Source organism: Salvelinus namaycush, chromosome 3 (assembly GCF_016432855.1).
Source record: "Salvelinus namaycush isolate Seneca chromosome 3, SaNama_1.0, whole genome shotgun sequence".
In the NCBI taxonomy this organism is placed as follows: Eukaryota; Metazoa; Chordata; class Actinopteri; order Salmoniformes; family Salmonidae; genus Salvelinus; species Salvelinus namaycush.
The window spans coordinates 5,355,773-5,363,426 of NC_052309.1; positions in this window are offsets into that span (position 1 = coordinate 5,355,773).

The following is a 7,654-nucleotide window of genomic DNA, read 5'->3' on the forward strand; positions in this document are numbered from 1 at the left end:
CCTTTAGCTCCTCTGAGTCTCAGCGTGGGCCGATCTCTCTTTTGCCGGACGAACAGCGCTTTGGAAGGGGATACCATCCAAGCCAGTCCTAAGAGCTCACTACTCAATGAACAGAAAGGTCAGAGTTGTGGGTTTATACAATCTAATGTGCCCCGACTGCCCGTTTTGCCCGCCTGTTTCCGAGGGAAGATTGATAAGAAGACACCTGTGGTAAACAAAGAGGAAAAACTGTTGTTGACGAAAACAAAGAGGAATACAGGTTCTAGAGATACAACATCAGAGGACAAGGGTGGAAAGTTGACCATTTGCTCTGGTCGGAATCTGAACAGGGACTTTCCAGCATCGTCTTCGTCAAGTGAGGAATCAACAGCATCTTGGTCTCTTGACAGAAAGAAAAACAGCACAGTCCCACATGAGGTCAGCTCCCTCGGTAAAGAACTCTCCAACTATATCATTGTGACCGGTGATCACTTGATGATCTCAGAGAAGGAACGTGTTGCATACTTAACTCTAGACCAGGAGAACCCTCTAGACTCCAGAACGTCCTTGTTGAAACAAATACAATCAGACAGAAATAAAGAACCCAATCACTGTGTTACAGCAGACGTAAAGAAAGGCTCCAAGATGCCTCATAAAACCAGAACACACTCCAAGAAAGACAAGCCAGCTGTGGTTCACCATCTGGCCCCACCAACCTCCAAAACACAAGAGAACCTACCGCTCGGATCTAACATTAAATGTGATCCCCTAACAACACGCGAGGATGGCGACGATGGATCTGTGACTGTCAAAGAGACTATCGTCATAACAGAGAATGTTAACACCAAAGGCCACACCCACGGGAAGAAGAAGAAACACTCTGGGAAACACTCCCAGAATGCAACAGTGAAGAGCGAGGGGGTAGAGCCCCTGGTTGAGGTGGAGAACAGGGCTAAACAGAAGACTGCTACCAATGGGAAAATAGACACCTTTGTTGCCAAATTTGGACCCAAGGCTGGGAAAACCAAAGATAAGACTACAGCAGCTCTGCCTTGTAAGAAGGACAGTGTTCATTCAGACAGCGCTCAGAAACAACCTGGTGTGAAATCTCTGGTTGACGCTTCTGTCATCAGCCAAGGTGCCACAGTGAGTGACCCTTCCTCCAAGGTGCCCCAGTCTACCATCCCCATTGGCCAGCAGCCCAATGAGGATGTCATCAAGCGGCGCCGTCTGTCTGAGGACAAGTTTGGTAAACACGAACCCAAGGCTGCTGTTGAGACAACTCGTAGGAAGGCCTACAGCGATGTACTGAAACAGAGAACACATCATGCACCAAAAGAAGGTGGGAATGCACTGCAGTATACTCTACTATTACACCGACCTGGGTTCAGATGGTATTTGTTTTCTTTCAAATACGTAGAGCGTTTGATTGAGCCTACTTGGAGCGCCACATGGGCAGGATTTGCACTTGAAACAATTCCATTGGTTTGATTACGTAACTTATCTATTTGAAAGAAAACAATAAATCTATTTGAGCCCATGTCTAGTGTTATGATAACTACTCTAAAATTATTATTAACGATAATATACATTTTCTGTGTAATTCTTAGACACATGTGTGTATATTTTTTTCCAGTGCCCAGAGTGGTGCAGCGGATCCAGGCAGTGGCTGTCAGTGGCGATCCTCAGAGTCTCAGTCTAGGGTGTCAGTTCACGGCTGTCTTTACTGACTACACCGTCACCTGGACCAGAGAGGGGGCAGTGCTGGCTGAGATCAAGAGAAGGTACAAGTCCTGATTTGATTTGACAGTATATTACATTGTCCATGCCCTTAAATGTTCATATGGGAGAGCTAGTTACCCTACCCTGTTACCATATTTCAGTGTTTCTCAAATATCTTATTGAATACTCCCAGACATTCCATTTATTTGATCTATTTCAGTACTTACAATGCATTCGGAAAGTATTCAGACCTCTTGACTTTGTCCACATTTTGTTGCGTTACAGACTTATTCTAAAATGGATTAAACTGTTGTTGTTTTTCCCTCATCAATCTACACACAATACCCCATAATGACTAAGCAAAACCTATTTTTTAGAAATGTTTGCTAAATGTTTGCCCAGCTCTGGGAGACATAAGTATTCAGACCCTTTACTTAGTACTTTGTTGAAGCACCTTTGGCAGCGATTACAGCCTTGAGTCTTCTTGGGTATGACACTACAAGCTTGTCAGGTTGGCTGGGGAGCCTCACTACACAGCTATTTTCAGGTCTCTCCAGAGATGTTTGATTGGGTTCAAGTCCAGGCTCTGGCTGGGCCAATCAAGGACATTCAGAGACCTGTCCTGAAGCCACTCCTTCGTTGTCTTGGGTGTGTGCTTAGGGTCATTGTCCTGTTGGAAGGTGAACCTTCGCCCCAGTCTGAGTTCCTGAGCGCTCTGGAGAAGGTTTTCATCAAGAATCTCGCTGTACTTTGCTCCGTTCAGCTTTCCCTGTATCCTGACTAGTCCCTGCCGCTGAAAAACATCCCCACAGCATGATGCTGCCACCACCACGCTTCATCGTAGGGATGGTGCCAGGTTTCCTCCAGACATGACGCTTGGCATTCAGGCCAAAGAGTTCAATCTTGGTTTCTTTAGACCAGAGAATCTTCTTTCTCATGGTCTGTGAGTCCTTTAGGTGTCATTTTGCAAACTCCAAGCGGGCTGTCATGTGCCTTTCACTGAAGAGTTGCTTCCGTTTTGGTCACTCTACCATAAAGGCCTGATTGGTGGAGTGCTGCAGAGATGGTTGTCCTTCTGGAAGGTTCTCCCATCTCCACAGAAGAACTCTGGAGTTCTGTCAGAGTGACCATCGGGTTCTTGGTCACCTCCCTGACCAAGGCCCTTCTCCCCCAATTACTCAATTTGGTGCGGGCGGCCAGCTCTAGGACGAATCTTGGTGGTTCCAAACTTCTTCCATTTCAGAATGATGGAGTGATGGAAGCCACTGTGTTCTTGGGGACCTTCAATGCAGCAGACCTTTTTTGGTACCCTTCCACAGATCTGTGCCTTGACACAATCCTGTCTCGGAGCTCTACGGACAATTCCTTCAATCTCATGGCTTGGCTTTTGCTCTGACATGCACTGTCAACTGTGAGACCTTATATGGACAGGTGTGTGCCTTTCCAAATCATGTCCAATCAGTTGAATTTACCACAGGTTGACTCCAATCAAGTTGTAGAAACATCTCAAGGATGATCAATGGAAACAGGGCCTAAGCTCAATTTTGAATCTCATAGCAATACTTATGTAAATAAGGTGTTTCTGTTTTTATTTTTAATACATTTGCAAAAGTTTCTTACTATGGGATATTGTGTGTAGATTGATGAATAAGAACATTCATTTAATCAATTTTAGAATAAGGCTGTAACGTAACAAAATGTGGAAAAGGGAAGGGGTCTGAATACTTTCCGAATGCACTGTACTAGCTACACCAGATCCAGCTAGCTACACCAGATCCAGCTAGGTACACCAATCCAGCTAGGTACACCAGATCCAGCTAGGTACACCAATCCAGCTAGCTACACCTGATCCAACTAGCTACACCAGATCCAGCTAGGCACACCAGATCCAGCTAGGTACACCAATCCAGCTAGCTACACCTGATCCAACTAACTACACCTGATCCAACTAGCTACACCAGATCCAGCTGGGTACACCAATCCAGCTAGCTACACCTGATCCAACTAGCTACACCAGATCCAGCTAGGTACACCTGATCCAACTATCTACACCTGATCCAACTAGCTACACCTGATGTAACTAGCTACACCTGATACAATTAGCTACACCTGATGTAACTAGCTACACCAATCCAGCTAGCTACACCTGATCCAACTAACTACACCTGATCCAACTAGCTACACCAGATCCAGCTAGGTACACCTGATCCAACTAGCTACACCTGATCCAACTAGCTACACCTGATGTAACTAGCTACACCTGATACAATTAGCTACACCTGATGTAACTAGCTACACCAGATCCAGCTATCTACACCTGATCCAACTAGCTACACCTGATCCAATTAGCTACACTGGATGTAACTAGCTACACCTGATGCAACTAGCTACACCTGATGTAACTAGCTACACCTGATCCAATTAGCTACACCTGATCCAACTAGCTACACCTGATCCAATTAGCTACACCTGATGTAACTAGCTACACCTGATGTAACTAGCTACACCTGATCCAATTAGCTACACCTGATCCAATTAGCTACACCTGATGTAACTAGCTACACCTGATGTAACTAGCTACACCTGATCCAACTAGGTACACCAGATCCAGCTAGGTACACCAATCCAGCTAGCTACACCTGATCCAACTAACTACACCTGATCCAACTAGCTACACCTGATCCAGCTGGGCACACCAATCCAGCTAGCTACACCTGATCCAACTAGCTACACCAGATCCAGCTAGGTACACCTGATCCAACTAGCTACACCTGATCCAACTAGCTACACCTGATCCAACTAGCTACACCTGATGTAACTAGCTACACCTGATACAATTAGCTACACCTGATGTAACTAGCTACACCAATCCAGCTAGCTACACCTGATCCAACTAACTACACCTGATCCAACTAGCTACACCAGATCCAGCTAGGTACACCTGATCCAACTAGCTACACCTGATCCAACTAGCTACACCTGATGTAACTAGCTACACCTGATACAATTAGCTACACCTGATGTAACTAGCTACACCAAATCCAGCTATCTACACCTGATCCAACTAGCTACACCTGATCCAATTAGCTACACTGGATGTAACTAGCTACACCTGATGTAACTAGCTACACCTGATGTAACTAGCTACACCTGATCCAATTAGCTACACCTGATCCAACTAGCTACACCTGATCCAATTAGCTACACCTGATGTAACTAGCTACACCTGATGTAACTAGCTACACCTGATCCAACTAGCTACACCTGATCCAATTAGCTACACCTGATCTAACTAGCTACACCTGATGTAACTAGCTACACCTGATCCAACTAGCTACACCTGATCCAACTAGCTACACCTGATGTAGCTAGCTACACCTGATCCAATTAGCTACACCTGATGCAACTAGCTACACCTGATCCAACTAGCTACACCTGATGTAACTAGCTACACCAGATCCAGCTAGCTACACCTGATCCAACTAGCTACACCTGATCCAACTAGCTACACCTGATCCAACTAGCTACACCTGATGTAACTAGCTACACCTGATCCAATTAGCTACACCTGATGCAACTAGCTACACCTGATCCAATTAGCTACACCTGATGGAACTAGCTACACCTGATGTAACTAGCTACACCTGATCCAATTAGCTACACCTGATGCAACTAGCTCCACCTGATGCAATTAGCTACACCTGATGCAACTAGCTACACCTGATCCAACTAACTATACCTGATCCAACTAACTACACCTGATCCAACTAGCTGTACCTGATCCTACTTATTAAAGGGTTGGCGATTAGTTGGCTCAGTTGAATTAGTGTACTATTATAGTAATGGTATAGATCACAGCTGAGGGTACTACACGAGAGGTTTGGGAGACACGCCACTATTTGAAAGACCACTTGGTGTTGCTCTCTCTCAGTGTAAGTTACTGTAGCAATATATTTGGCAGATATTAACCCATCAATGTGTGATGATGATTCAGCCATGAGTGGGAGGAAGGTCCCGTTTTTATATAACGCTATGATTCAACTGTGCATCAGGTGCTATATCGTTGTTATTGTTCCAGAAATCTCCACTTAGTTGGAATACGGCCAGTCACGATTATTGTGTTAGATTATCTGTCTCTACTTACATAATACAACTTTTAGAAATAACATTGTTGAAAAATGTCTAAAGAGTGAAAGTGAGTTAACACGTATGTTGAGTCAGGTGTATGCTGAGTCAGGTGTATGCTGAGTCAGGTGTATGCTGAGTCAGGTGTATGCTGAGTCAGGTGTATGCTGAGTCAGGTGTATGTTGAGTCAGGTGTATGTTGATTCAGGTGTATGTTGATTCAGGTGTATGTTGATTCAGGTGTATGTTGAGTCAGGTGTATGCTGAGTCAGGTGTATGCTGAGTCAGGTGTATGCTGAGTCAGGTGTATGCTGAGTCAGGTGTATGCTGAGTCAGGTGTATGCTGAGTCAGGTGTATGCTGAGTCAGGTGTATGTTGAGTCAGGTGTATGTTGATTCAGGTGTATGTTGATTCAGGTGTATGTTGAGTCAGGTGTATGCTGAGTCAGGTGTATGCTGAGTCAGGTGTATGCTGAGTCAGGTGTATGCTGAGTCAGGTGTATGCTGAGTCAGGTGTATGCTGAGTCAGGTGTATGCTGAGTCAGGTGTATGCTGAGTCAGGTTTATGCTGAGTCAGGTGTATGCTGAGTCAGGTGTATGTTTTGAACAGAGACCAAGAAATTAAAGGAATATAGCCTCCAGTTAGACTCTTATCACTCTCAATATAACACTTTCATTATTCATTAATGACTCAATGTTTTGTCAGCAAGCTGCCTTCATCAGGGTAGTTTAATAGAGCAGGGGTTTCCAACCTTTTTTGATTAATGTACTACCAACTGAGTTTTGCTCTGCACAGAATACACCTGAAGCATTTTACCAGTGAGCCTATGGTCTCATAGTACCCCTGGTTGGGAAACACTGGAGAACAAGTATGAATAGATTATGTTAACTCAGAATAATGATTCAAGGTTATTTCTCTCCTTTCTGCTCTGTGTAGTGCTGGAGATGAGAGCAGAGTGTGCCTCACCATCACCAAGGCCTCCAATAAAGATCTGGGGAAGTACCGCTGTAGTCTCCTCTGTTCCCATGGCTCTGTCATCCTGGACTACCTCCTCACCTACGAGGGTAAGACACGTTAGACTACCTCCTCACCTACGAGGGTAAGACACGTTAGACTACCTCCTCACCTACGAGGGTAAGACACGTTAGACTACCTCCTCACCTACGAGGGTAAGACACGTTAGACTACCTCCTCACCTACGAGGGTAAGACACGTTAGACTACCTCCTCACCTACGAGGGTAAGACGCGTTAGACTACCTCCTCACCTACGAGGGTAAGACACGTTAGACTACCTCCTCACCTACGAGGGTAAGACACGTTAGACTACCTCCTCACCTACGAGGGTAAGACACGTTAGACTACCTCCTCACCTACGAGGGTAAGACACGTTAGACTACCTCCTCACCTACGAGGGTAAGACACGTTAGACTACCTCCTCACCTACGAGGGTAAGACGCGTTAGACTACCTCCTCACCTACGAGGGTAATACACGTTAGACTACCTCTTCACCTACGAGGGTAAGACACGTTAGACTACCTATGAGGGTAAGACACGTTAGACTACCTCCTCACCTACGAAGGTAAGACACGTTAGACTACCTCCTCACCTACGAGGGTAAGACACGTTAGACTACCTCCTCACCTACGAGGGTAAGACACGTTAGACTACCTCCTCACCTACGAGGGTAAGACACGTTAGACTACCTCCTCACCTATGAGGGTAAGACACGTTAGACTACCTCCTCACCTACGAGGGTAAGACACGTTAGACTACCTCCTCACCTACGAGGGTAAGACACGTTAGACTACCTCCTCACCTACGAGGGT